The sequence below is a fragment of the Coregonus lavaretus genome (assembly GCF_964263955.1).
Source record: "Coregonus lavaretus genome assembly, chromosome: 32".
Lineage (NCBI taxonomy): Eukaryota > Metazoa > Chordata > Actinopteri > Salmoniformes > Salmonidae > Coregonus > Coregonus lavaretus.
In genome coordinates this window covers 22,636,837-22,651,325 of record NC_140019.1, presented here as the reverse complement: position 1 = coordinate 22,651,325, position 14,489 = coordinate 22,636,837, and positions in this window count along the sequence as shown.

The window sequence follows — 14,489 nt, the reverse complement described above, 5'->3', positions numbered from 1 at the left end:
CACGACGAGTTGAGTTGATGCCAAAGAGCTCCATTTTGGTCTCATCTGACCACAACACTTTCACCCAGTTCTCCTCTGAATCATTCAGATGTTCATTGGCAAACTTCAGACGGGCATGTATATGTGCTTTCTTGAGCAGGGGGACCTTGCGGGCGCTGCAGGATTTCAGTCCTTCACGGCGTAGTGTGTTACCAATTGTTTTCTTGGTGACTATGGTCCCAGCTGCCTTGAGATCATTGACAAGATCCTCCCGTGTAGTTCTGGGCTGATTCCTCACTGTTCTCATGATCATTGCAACTCCACGAGGTGAGATCTTGCATGGAGCCCCAGGCCAAGGGAGATTGACAGTTATTTTGTGTTTCTTTCATTTGCGAATAATCGCACCAACTGTTGTCACCTCACCAAGCTGCTTGGCGATGGTCTTGTAGCCCATTCCAGCCTTGTGTAGGTCTACAATCTTGTCCCTGACATCCTTGGAGAGCTCTTTGGACTTGGCCATGGTGGAGAGTTTGGAATCTGATTGATTGATTGCTTTTGTGGACAGGTGTCTTTTATACAGGTAACAAGCTGAGATTAGGAGCACTCCCTTTAAGAGTGTGCTCCTAATCTCAGCTCATTACTTGTATAAAAGACACCTGGGAGCCAGAAATCTTTCTGATTGAGAGGGGGTCAAATACTTATTTCCCTCATTAAAATGCAAATCAATTTATAACATTTTTGACATGCGTTATTCTGGATTTTTTAGTTGTTATTCTGTCTCTCACTGTTCAAATAAACCTACCATTAAAATGATAGACTGATCATTTCTTTGTCAGTAGGCAAACGTACAAAATCAGCAGGGGATCAAATAGTTTTTTCCCTCACTATATCCTCTGTTGTTGATGTTGCTTTATCTGATCACCACTGTGTATTTGTAATGTATTTTGTATTTTTTTGTAGTGTTGCCCGTAGCACAGGGTAATACTGAATGCATTATTAAGGAAATACTATCTTACATCTGAAGTTGCTTCAGATTGTTTTGAGTGTATGAACAATACTCCATCACCTATTCTGCCTTCCTCTTGTGATGACTTAGTTGATAACTTTAATAGCAAATTAAGGTCAACCATTGATGCCATGGCTCCAGTAAAGTTGAAAAAGACCACATCCAAGTGGAGAGCCCTTCGGATGAGTGAGGAAACAAATCAATTAAAGAGAAATTGCAGAAAGGCAGAGTGGAAGTGGAGAAAGTCAAAGCTGCAGGTCCATTATGATATTCTGAGAGAGCAACTTGGCATATATAACAAGGCAATTAGAAATGCCAGATGGGCTAATTTTTCTAACTTGATCACTAATAATCAGAATAATTCGAAAGTGCTCTTTTCGACTATTGATGGCCTGATAAATCCTACCCCCGCAAACCTATGTGAACTTTCCTCCACATCTAAATGTGATGAGTTTGCAGCATATTTCAGAGATAAGAAAACAAACATTAGGCTGGGTATCAGTCAAGCAAGACCTGATGAGAAGTTTGATGATATGTGCCCTAGCCTACCACGCAAAGGCACTATGGATTTATTTTACCTGGTTGACACAGACATGCTCAGGAAAGTGATTCACATCTTAAGCCTTCTACCTGCCTTCTCCATCATATCCCCACCACCTTCTTCAAAACAGTTTTTAACAGCAAATCTGAAGAAGTGCAAGCTATTGTTAATCATTCCATGTTCACAGGCACTTTCCCCACTGCATTAAAAACTGCTATGTTGAAAACCCTTCTGAAGAAAAGTAATTTAGATTCTTCAGCTCTTTTCGGTCAATCTCCAACCCTCCATTCTTATGCAAAATTCTGGAGAAATCGGTTTTCAAACAGCTAAATTATTTTTAAGTGCCAACTGTATTTCTGAAGATTTCCAATCTGGTTTTTGTTAAAGTGGTAAACGATCTTAGAGACATTACAGATGCCAAACAGCTCTCTGTCCTTGTACTCTTGGATTTAAGTTCTGCATTCGACACTGTTGACCATGATTTCCTTCTGGACAAACTGGAGAGGTGGGTTGGCAAAAATTGTAATAGCACTTTATACAATCTGCTGCAGCGCATGTTGTGAATTTTGTGGAATTGCATTAGTGAGACATTGAGGGAAATGTTTTACATTTCCCGGGCCTTGTCATTACATTTTTTCGGGAAATGTGAAGAGTGGTTCTGGGACAGTCGCATACCACCCTGCATCCCACTGCTGGCTAAGCAGGGTCTTCCCTGGATGGGAGACCATATGTTCCTGGAAGTGGTGTTGGAGGGCCAGTAGGAGGCAGGCTTTCCTCTGGTCTAAAGAAAACTGTTTCAAGTGATAATCAGGCAGGTCTGATGACGAAAAAGAAAGAAATGTCTTGCCTACTTTACCCATATTTTATTTTTGCAAAAAAAGCAGTGTGTAGTTCCAGTAGTTAGCTACACCGCTACATGGCAACAAAGTTATTAAGTACTGAAAACACTACCAAGATTTGAGTTTAGTTCAACTACCACCAAGCTACAGCAAAATTGAATTAAATGACTAGTTGAACTATGTAGTTCACTACTCCTCAACACTGCCTGCTCTTCACTGCAAAGCGAGCCAGGATCTTAGTTTTCCAAGATGGCGTAGTAGTGCAGTTGTGTTTTTATCGTATGTCTGTAAATAGCCTGTAAATACCCTATTTTTCTGTATTTTTCGTACATATTTCCATATCAGACTTTTCATCCTTCTACAAAATATACTTTCCTGCAACCCGCCTCACTCAATGTGGAACGGATTCTATTATTGACTTACCTTTATCTAGAATCTAGAATCTCCAGTTGAAACTAGCTAGCCAGCTAGCCAGCTAACTAGCTACTTGCTATTAGCCTCAGCTAGCGGTATTTCACCCAGAACATTGGATTTTTTCTGCGGGATTAATTTTAATCACTGGACATTAATCACCGGATATTCGGCCAGTCTGCACAGCGCGTTATCGACCCAGAACATATCAGTTTTTCCGCCGGAATCACTGAATCACTGGACCTTTAACTCCGGATTCATCGCTATCAGCTAGCTACAACAAAACGGACGCTGTGGTCTGGCTAATCATCCTGAGCTAGGCCCATCTCCCGGCTATCTACCTCTCTGTCAACCGGACGGGACCACCTAGTGTTGACACGGAGCCCCGCCGATCCTACACGACTGGTCTGCCGACGAAATCGTCTGATGTGGTTACGACGTTAACCACGAAGATTCCATCCATCTGCTAGCCCCGGCCCGCTAGCACACGCTAGCCGTGGCCTCTTACTCACTAGTTTACCACCGGACCTTATGATAACTCAGCTATACAGCTGATGTCTGCTGGACTGTTCCTTTTTACGGTACTACATCCTGTTTATGTTTAGCCTCAGCCCAAACATGGTTAGTTTATTGTTGTTTCGGTTATTTCTAATTTTACTATATCACTGTAGACCCCCCAGCCTAGCTAAACCTGCCTTAGATAGCTCCTTTGCCCCTCCCCCTATACACGCGGAGACCGACTCAATTGATGCCTCCAGCGATGCTATCTCTTTCATTGTTACCCAACGCTTAGGTTTACCTCCACTTTACTCATATCCTTCCATATCCTTGTCTGTACATAATGCCCTGAATCTTTTCTATAACACCCGGAAATCTGCCCCCTTTATTCTATGTACCCAACGCACTAGAAGACCAGTTCTTAAAGCCTTTAGCCGTATCCTTATTCTAGTCCTCCTCTGTTCCTCTGGTGATGTAGAGGCTAACCCAGGCCCTGCAGCCCTCAGTATCACTCCTACTCCCCAGGCGCTATCATTTGATGACTTCTGTAATCGCAAAAGTCTTGGTTTCTTGCACATAAATATCAGAAGTCTACTTCCTAAGTTTGAGTTATTCACTGCGTTAGCACACTCTGCCAACCCTGATGTTCTAGCAGTGTCTGAATTCCATCCCCAACTATAACATTTCCCGTCTAGATAGAACTGCCAAAGGGGGTGGAGTTGCAATCTACTGTAGAGATAGCCTGCAGAGCTCTATCATACTATCCAGGTCTGTGCCCAAACAGTTTGAGCTTCTACTTCTAAAAATCCACCTTTCCAGAAATAAGTCTCTCACTGTTGCCGCTTGCTACAGACCCCCCTCAGCCCCCAGCTGTGCCCTGGACACCATATGTGAATTGATTGCCCCCCATTTATCCTCAGAGTTTGTACTGCTTGGTGACCTAAATTGGGATATGCTTAATACCCCAGCCATCCTACAATCCAAGCTAGATGCCCTCAACCTCACGCAAATTATCAACGAACCTACCAGGTACAACCCTAAATCCGTAAACATGGGTACCCTCATAGATATCATCCTGACTAACATACCCTCTAAATACACCTCCGCTGTCTTCAACCAGGATCTCAGCGATCACTGCCTCATTGCCTGCGTCCGTAACGGGTCCGCGGTCAAACGACCACCCCTCATCACTGTCAAACGCTCCCTAAAACACTTTAGCGAGCATGCCTTCCTAATTGACCTGGCCCAGGTATCCTGGATGGATATAGATCTCATTCCGTCAGTAGAGGATGCCTGGTTGTTCCTTAAAAGTAATTTCCTCTCAATCTTAAATAAACATGCCCCATTCAAAAAATACAGAACTAAGAACCGATATAGCCCCTGGTTCTCCTCAGACTTGACTGCCCTTGACCAGCACAAAAACATCCTGTGGCGTACAGCATTAGCATCAAATAGCCCCCGCGATATGCAACTTTTCAGGGAAGTTAGGAACCAATATACACAAGCAGTCAGGAAAGCAAAGGCTAACTTTTTCAAACAGAAATTTGCATCCTGTAGCACTAACTCCAAAAAGTTTTGGGACACTGTAAAGTCCATGGAGAATAAGAGCACTTCCTCCCAGCTGCCCACTGCACTGAGGCTAGGAAACACTTTCACCACCGATAAATCTACAATAATCGAGAATTTCAACAAGCATTTTGCTACAGCTGGCCATGCTTTCCATCTGGCTACCACTAACCCGGCCACCAACTCTGCACCCTCTGCTGCAACTTGCCCATGCCCCCCCCGCTTCTCCTTCACACAAATTCAGACAGCTGATGTTTTGAAAGCGCTGCAAAATCTGGACCCCTACAAATCAGCTGGGCTAGACAATCTGGACCCTTTCTTTCTAAAATTAGCCGCCGAAATTGTCGCAACCCCTATTACTAGTCTGTTCAACCTCTCTTTCATAACGTCTGAGATCCCCAGAGATTGGAAAGCTGCCGCGGTCATCCCCCTCTTCAAAGGGGGTGACACTCTAGATCCAAACTGCTACAGACCTATATCCATCCTGCCCTGCCTTTCGAAAGTATTTGAAAGCCAAGTTAACAAACAGATCACCGACCATTTCGAATACCACCGTACCTTCTCCGCTATGCAATCCGGTTTCCGAGCTGGTCACGGGTGCACTTCAGCCACGCTCAAGGTCATAAACGATATTATAACCGCGATTGATAATAGACAGTACTGTGCAGCCGTCTTCATCGACCTGGCCAAGGCTTTCGACTCTGTCAACCACCGCATTCTTATTGGCAGACTAAATAGCCTTGGTTTCTCAAATGACTGTCTCGCCTGGTTCACCAACTACTTCTCAGATAGAGTTCAGTGTGTCAAATCGGAGGGCCTGTTGTCTGGACCTATGGCAGTCTCTATGGGGGTGCCACAGGGTTCAATTCTTGGGCCGACACTTTTCTCCGTGTATATCAATGATGTCGCTCTTGCTGCTGGTGACTCTCAGATCCACCTCTACGCAGACGACACCATTTTGTATACATCTGGCCCTTCATTGGACACTGTGTTAACAAACCTCCAAACGAGCTTCAATGCCATACAACAATCCTTCAGTAGCCTCCAACTGCTCTTAAACACTAGTAAAACTAAATGCATGCTTTTCAATCGAACGCTGCTGGCACCCGCCCACCCGACTAGAATCACCACTCTCGACGGGTCTGACCTAGAGTATGTGGACAACTACAAATACCTAGGTGTCTGGTTAGACTGTAAACTCAACTTCCAGACTCACATAAAGAATCTCCAATCCAAAGTTAAATCTAGAATCGGCTTCCTATTTCGCAACAAAGCCTCCTTCACTCATGCTGCCAAACATGCCCTCGTAAAACTGACTATCCTACCGATCCTTGACTTCGGCGATGTCATTTACAAAATAGCCTCCAACACTCTACTCAGCAAATTGGATGTAGTCTATCACAGTGCCATCCGTTTTGTCTCCAAAGCCCCATACACTACCCACCACTGTGACCTGTACGCTCTTGTTGGCTGGTCCTCACTACATGTTCGTCGTCAAACCCACTGGCTCCAGGCCATCTATAAATCACTGCTAGGCAAATCCCCGCCTTATCTTAGCTCATTGGTCACCATAGCAGCACCCACCCGTAGTCTGCGCTCCAGCAGGTATATCTCACTGGTCATTCCCAAAGCCAACACCTCCTTTGGCCGCCATTCCTTCCAGTTCTCTGCTGCCAATGACTGGAACGAATTGCAAAAATCTCTGAAGCTGGAGACTCTTATCTCCCTCAATAACTTTAAGCATCAGTTGTCAGAGCACCTTACCGATCACTGCACCTGTCCACAGCCCATCTGAAATTAGCCCACCCAACTACCTCATCCCTATATTGTTATTTATTTTGCTCTTTTGCACCCCAGTATCTCTATTTGCACATAATCTCTTGCACATCTAGCATTCCAGTGTTAATACTATTGTAATTATTCTGCACTATAGCCTATTTATTGCCTTACCTCCATAACTTGCTACATTTGCACACACTGTATATATATTTTCTGTTGTATTTTTGACTTTATGTTTTTTTACCCCATATGTAACTCTGTGTTGTTTTTATTGCACTGCTTTGCTTTATCTTGGCCAGGTCGCAGTTGTAAATGAGAACCTGTTCTCAACTGGTTTACCTGGTTAAATAAAGGTGAAATAAAAAAATAAAAAATAAAAAAATCATTGCCTGCTGAACTGAACAGCTCTGACAGAAGTGAAGGCGTTAGAACAGAACTTCTTTGATTTTGCTCAAGGAACACTACATAACCTTATGTACTCTGTACATGTAGCCTATATATAGTTAATCAATCTATTGCAACATCTATAGCCCCTTCTCTATTTCAGGGGGGTTTGCTAATTAATGTAGCGTTTCCATGATGTTCTGTTGTTGCCTCCAGAGCTAATTTTGACATCAAATCCTTTGTGCCCTGGCACTCCCCATTTGCCCTTGTATGGGTGGTTGAGTTAGTGAGTGAATGAGGCAAAGAGGGAGTGGTTGAGGGAGAGAGGGAGTATGTGAGTGTGGGAAAGTGGGAGTGGTTGAGGGAAAGAGCGTGAATGCATGATTTTTTGTTCATGCACTTTATTTTGTATTGCTTATAATTGAACAATAAATGTTTTTTTTTATATATACAGATGTGCCTTGTTGCAACTCAAACAATAAATTAACTTAATTTATACTGTACATGTACAGTTGAAGTCGGAAGTTTACATACACCTTAGCCAAATACATTTAAACTCAGTTTTTCACAATTCCTGACATTTAATCCTAGTAAAAATTCCCTGTTTTAGGTCAGTTAGGATCACCACTTTATTTTAAGAATGTGAAATGTCCGAATGATAGTAGAGAGAATGATTTATTTCAGCTTTTATTTCTTTCATCACATTCCCAGTGGGTCAGAAGTTTACATACACTCAATTAGTATTTGGTAGCATTGCCTTTAAGTTGTTTAACTTGGGTCAAATGTTTTGGGTAGCCTTCCACAAGTTACCCACAATAAGTTGGGTGAATTTTGGCCCTTTCCTCCTGACATAGCTGGTGTAACTGAGTCAGGTTTGTAGGCCTCCTTGCTCACACATGCTTTTTCAGTTCTGCCCACAAATTATATATAGGATTGAGGTCAGGGCTTTGTGATGGCCACTCCAATACCTTGACTTTGTTGTCCTTAAGCCATTTTGCCACAACTTTGGAAGTATGCTTGGGGTCATTGTCCATTTGGAAGACCCATTTGCGACCAAGCTTTAATTTCCTGACTGATGTCTTGAGATGTTGCTTTAATATATCCACATAATTTTCCTTCCTCACAGAAAAGCACCCCCACAGCATGATGCTGCAACCCCCGTTTTTCACGGTTGTGACGGTGTTCTTCGGCTTGCAAGGCACCCCCTTTTTCCTCCAAACATAACGACGGTCATTATGGCCAAACAGTTCTATTTTTGTTTCATCAGACCAGAGGACATTTCTCCAAAAAGTATGATCTTTGTCCCCTTGTGCAGTTGCAAACCGTAGTCTGGCTTTTTTATGGCGGTTTTGGAGCAGTGGCTTCTTCCTTGCTGAGCGGCCTTTCATATTATGTCGATATAGGACTAGTTTTACTGTGGATATAGATACTTTTGTACCTGTTTCCTCCAGCATCTTCCCAAGGTCCTTTGCTGTTGTTCTGGGATTGATTTGCTCTTTTCGCACCAAAGTACGTTCATCACTAGGAGACAGAACGCATCTCCTTCCTGAGCGGTATGACGGTTGCGTGGTCCCATGGTGTTTATCCTTGCATACTATAGTTTGTACAGATGAACGTGGTACCTTCAGGCATTTGGAAATTGCTCCCAAGGATGAACCAGACTTGTGGAGGTCTACCATTTTTTTCTGAGGTCTTGGCTGATTTCTTTTGATTTTCCCATGATGTCAAGCAAAGAGGCACTGAGTTTGAAGGTAGGCCTTGAAATACATCCACAGGTACACCTTCAATTCACTCAAATTATGTCAATTAGCATATCAGAAGCTTCTAAAGCCATGACATCATTTTCTGGAATTTTCCAAGCTGTTTAAAGGCACAGTCAACTTAGTGTATGTAAACTTCTGACCGACTGGAATTGTGATACAGTGAATTATAAGTGAAATAATCTGTCTGTAAACAATTGTTGGAAAAATTACTTGTGTCATGCACAAAGTAGATGTCTTAACAGACTTGCCAAAACTATAGTTTGTTAACAAGAAATGTGTGGAGTGGTTGAAAAACGGGTTTTAATGACTCCAACCTCAGTGAATGTAAACTTCTGACTTCAACTGTATTTCCTCTCTTCCTTTTTCAATGTATGGAAACGATCAACAACGTTTAGGTAACCTTAATTCAATTAAATGAGATACTTTTTACTTGAGTAGTTTTTTACACCAGTAGTTTTACTTCTAGTTGAGTAGGAAATTCCAGTACTCTTTCCACTTCTGCTGTTATCACAGCTAATGATGAGAACCATTTGATCCCATCAGCTGCAGTACTGATTGTGCTCCACCACCCTCCTGTGTAACTCAACTCAATCACAGTCTCCAGCCTAATTACCTTCAGCCCTCACCACCTGCAGCTCACCACTAATCCACCACTAAGCTGTCTAACCTAAAGGGGTTACACACATAAACACACACAGCGGGCATGCTCGCACGCACGCACCTACACAACTGCTTGCACTCACACACACACACTTAAATGCACACACTCATGCAGAAAGACACACACAAACACACACCCACAAACAGTTTTATAATAACAAGTACAAAAAAAAATCTAAAACTGAGAGAAAACCAGCTTCTCTATCAAGAATGTATGCAAATTGAATGCAGACTGTGGCAAAGCAAAAGTTAAAGCATGTAATGCACAGAATAAATTATGTAAATGTTCCTGATCTTTAAGTTCAGACAAAGGTAAAAATAAATATGAAATACTGCACAGATAGTGTGCCAAGTATAGACAAACAATGTGTCCTTCATTCTCTCATTAAATGACTGCGCTACAGGGTTCAGAAGTGTTCCTGAATTGCTCAACAAGTAAATAGTTCAAAGCCTAGATCAATATCCCTGGCAGGCTTGGGCAGAGTGTCTGCAGGTCTTTGCTCCTCCCTTGTACTTGATTGATTAATTAAGGTCACTAATTAGTAAGGAACTCCCCTCACCTGGTTGTCTAGGGCTTAATTGAAAGGGAAAAAACAGAAACCAGCAGACACTAGGCCCGCCATGGAATGAGTTTGACACCCCTGCATTAGGCTAATAGATAACCTAACCCAGGGCTCTCCAACCCTGTTCCTGGAGAGCTACCCTCCTGTAGGTTTTCACTCCAACCCCAGTTGTAGCTATCCTGATCAACTAGCTAATTATTAGAATCAGGTGCGCTAGATTAGGGTTGGAGTGAAAACCTACAGGACGGTAGCTCTCCAGGAACAGGGTAATGGAAAGACCTAACCCAATGTGTCTCACTGGTGGTCCAGTGCTTCTGTGGAGGTTACACGTGTTGCACCGTTGGCCATTTAATTGTCACCCAACTGGGAGGAAATTATGGTTTATGATCCCAGCAACAAATAAAGCTGATCCTCTCTCGAACCACTAATGAGCGGCCAAGCATATTGCCTTATTTGTCGACAATACAAATGTTGGTAATTTTCGCATTTATCGCGCAAACGTTGAGATTCTGACATGTTTAATGAGAATCAATTCCCCAAGTAGGTCTGTAATTGAATTATTACCATATATTTGTTAGGGCACGAGAAGGGAGAAAGACAGGCTTGATTGCGGTGTCACCTCTGTGGCGTGGTGGCAGGTGGTGGGCAACAGCTGGCAGGTCCTTTCAGGGCTGCCCATTGTCCCAATCTCCCAGCAGCCCGGCTGCCCAGCTGGCCCTCGCTATCCCGCGTCTGGCCTCGGCCGCCTCGCTTCTCTCTCTCAGGGCAGCGTGGGATACTTCAGCCGAGTGTCGTCCGCCGTCCACCTGCCTCTTGTGTACCGCTAGCCTGGAAAATGAATGTGTTGGCCAAGGGCATTTGGCATGGGCTGGACTGTGATAAAGTGTTTGTGTGTGTGTGTGTGCCTGTGTGCATGTCTGTGTGTTTGCGTGTGTACCTGTGCATGTGTGCCTGCCAGTTTGAGTGTGTGTGATCGTGCGTGTATCCTCTACAAAAATACCCCATATATATCCCCATATATTTGTTAGTGAGTTTTGTAAACGGAGCATGTTGCCAGCCCTTGTCCCCATAGCTCTGGGATCAGGCTTTGACGGGGTGAGGTAAATAGATCAAGTGCCTGCTCCCCAACATTTCTCTCCACAGCTTAACATGTCAAGGGCAGAGTCCATGACTAACACAACACCTAAGAATAAAGGGTATGAAGGTCAGAATTATTTTGTTAGACTTACGTTGCTATATCTCTCATACTTCTTTCAGCAAACTCTTGTCACTGGTACAGTCTGGTCGATTGGATTAGCCTGTGTTGTTTTCTGTAGATCTCAGAGTTTAGTTTACGGAAGCATATATCCCTGACATCAAACAGCTGGGTTGCTTTGCAGAATTACATATTTCAGCCATGTAAGAACTTCTCAAATTGGCTTCACAGCTAAGCCGAGATTACATCCTAATGTATCAAAATGGCACTCAATTGCCCAATCAGCTTGTAAAATGTCTTAAGCCTTGTTCACATTGGCAGTTTGAAGTGACTCAAATCCTATTTTTTTGCATATCTGATTCGAATCTGTTATTTTTCCTGTAGTCTGAACAGCCAAAAAGCACATGGAATCAGATATTTCAAACCACATTTCAAACCACCTTCGTAGGTTGTTTGAAAACAGATACAAATGGCAATGCGACTTGTCTGAACAGTCAAATCTGAATTATTTGCCCTCAAGTTTTTTTACACTGTTATTTGGCATATCTTGTTGCTTGCTAACTACTCTGTTGACAGTTTTGACAGGAACATGTGGTAGCTAACTACCTTGTTAATTGTTTACAAACAAATGAATTAATGTGCTAGAAAGCTAAACAGCTACCTAGCTAGCTAGTTGACTCCTGTGGCTAGCCAAAAAAAATGACATGTTTTGATAGTTGGATCATCTTATCCTTTGAGGCTTTAAAAGTGCACTATTATTTTGAACATTCAAAGCAACTGGGAAACGTCCATGGCAGGCATTGTTGTCACCTTAGCTTGCTACATAACTTATAAGTGATAGGAAGCACGAGCACCACCACCAATCAGCCTACACCACTGAACACACACCCGTCATTACTATGACAACTAGCGTAGACATGTCAGCAAATGACTGCTGTCTGAACACACACACACATCCGATTTGGTCACTTGTTTCGACAGTCAGTATTCCATAATGGATTTGAAAGACAAAACTGATGTGAGTATTAAGGTCTGCAGTGTGAACAATGCTATACACTGCTCCCTCTAAAATGGAGGGAAATGGGGCTAAAGCCCAACGAGTGGCGTTGGCTGTGCCTCAAATCCGCCTCATCGATTACGACAGGTCACCTCTCTAATGAGTGGAGGTCAATCATTACTTCATCTGTCACCATCGTCTTTTTCATCCCCCTCTCCTCTAATTCACCTCCTCCTCTCCTTTCCTAAATAGTTAACTGCAATGCAGCGGCGGCTTTGAGAGACAGCAATGGCAAAGGGGGCATGTCAATGTTATCAGCATGCGACAGACGCTGGCTTTGAGGGAGACATTGACTTTCACTGCCACTCTGGCTCTCCGCTCGTTGGCTAATTAACCCACCAGCCCCATTTCCTTGCCAAAAAGCAGCCATATGTTCATGTGTTAAAAAAGGCGGCCATCTTGGTGAAACAACTATTTTTGGGAAGACCGACTATGTCCCATCACTGGCTAAGAAGAGGTTAATCTCTCATGGACAGACTACGTAAACATAAATGGTATCGCAGAGCTGTCTTTATGAGCAGTAATTGTTCCAGTGCTTGGGTTTTTCATCACTGGTTATTTGGACAAATCACGATTTGGGGAGATTTGACCTATACACTTGCCCGTAACTTGCAGAATGAGAGGGTGGAGCTCCTCATTCTGGTTCCGATCCTCGTTCTAGCATCTCTTCATCTCTTCTCTTAGCATGTATGGACCCAGAACTTAATCGAGCATCTGACCAATTACAGAAGACTTTAGTTCTGGGTTGAGAATAAGAAGAGGTAGCCTACATGGGTATATGGTTGGTTTTATGAAATAGGTTAGGTAGAATCAATGCAGGCACTTACTTTGATAAACAAACAATATGGCTTACCTCCTGCCAAAAGCAACATTACTTTTATACCAGTTATATCCTTGGTGCGATACAATGAAACATTTTAATCACATTTGCATTACAAGATAGAATCACCACCATAAAGGACATTTGATCATTGTTTGGCCCCACACTCTTGCCGCAGATTTCACATTTGGATATGGTATTGATTTTGTTCAATGTTTAACATGGGCTACAAGCAGATAAAGGTCCCAGAATTCAAAAGCGTCTGCCCCTAAAATGCAACTAATCCCTTTGAAAACAGCTTATGTGGTCATTATACAGTGAGGGAAAAAAGTATTTAAATCCCCTGCTGATTTTGTACGTTTGCCCACTGACAAAGAAATGATCCGTCTATAATTTTAATGGTAGGTTTATTTGAATAGTGAGAGACAGAATAACAACAACAAAATCCAGAAAAATGCATGTAAAAAATGTTATAAATTGATTTGCATTTTAATGAGGGAAATAAGTATTTGACCCCTCTGCAAAACATGACTTAGTACTTGGTGGCAAAACCCTTGCTGGCAATCACAGAGAGGTCAGACGTTTCTTGTAGTTGCCACCAGGTTTGCACACATCTCAGGAGGGATTTTGTCCCACTCCTCTTTGCAGATCTTCTCCAAGTCATTAAGGTTTCGAGGCTGACGTTTGGCAACTCGAACCTTCAGCTCCCTCCACAGATTTTCTATGGGATTAAGGTCTGGAGACTGGCTAGGCCACTCCAGGACCTTAATGTGCTTCTTCTTGAGCCACTCCTTTGTTTCCTTGGCCATGTGTTTTGGGTCATTGTCATGCTGGAATACCCATTCACGACCCATTTTCAATGCCCTGGCTGAGGGAAGGAGGTTCTCACCCAAGATTTGACGGTACATGGCCCCATCAAAGCATAATGTTTCCACCTCCATGTTTGACGGTGGGGATGGTGTTCTTGGGGTCATAGGCAGCATTCCTCCTCCTCCAAACATGGCGAGTTGAGTTGATGCCAAAGAGCTCCATGTTGGTCTCATCTGACCACAACACTTTCACCCAGTTCTCCTCTGAATCATTCAGATGTTCATTGGCAAACTTCAGACAGGCATGTATATGTGCTTTCTTGAGCAGGGGGACCTTGCGGGCGCTGCAGGATTTCAGTCCTTCACGGTGTAGTGTGTTACCAATTGTTTTCTTGGTGACTATGGTCCCAGCTGCCTTGAGATCATTGACAAGATCCTCCCGTGTAGTTCTGGGCTGATTCCTCACCGTTCTCATGATCATTGCAACTCCACGAGGTGAGATCTTGCATGGAGCCCCAGGCCGAGGGAGATTGATAGTCCTTTTGTGTTTCTTCCATTTGCGAATAATCGCACCAACTGTTGTCACTTTCTCACCAAGCTGCTTGGCGATGGTCTTGTA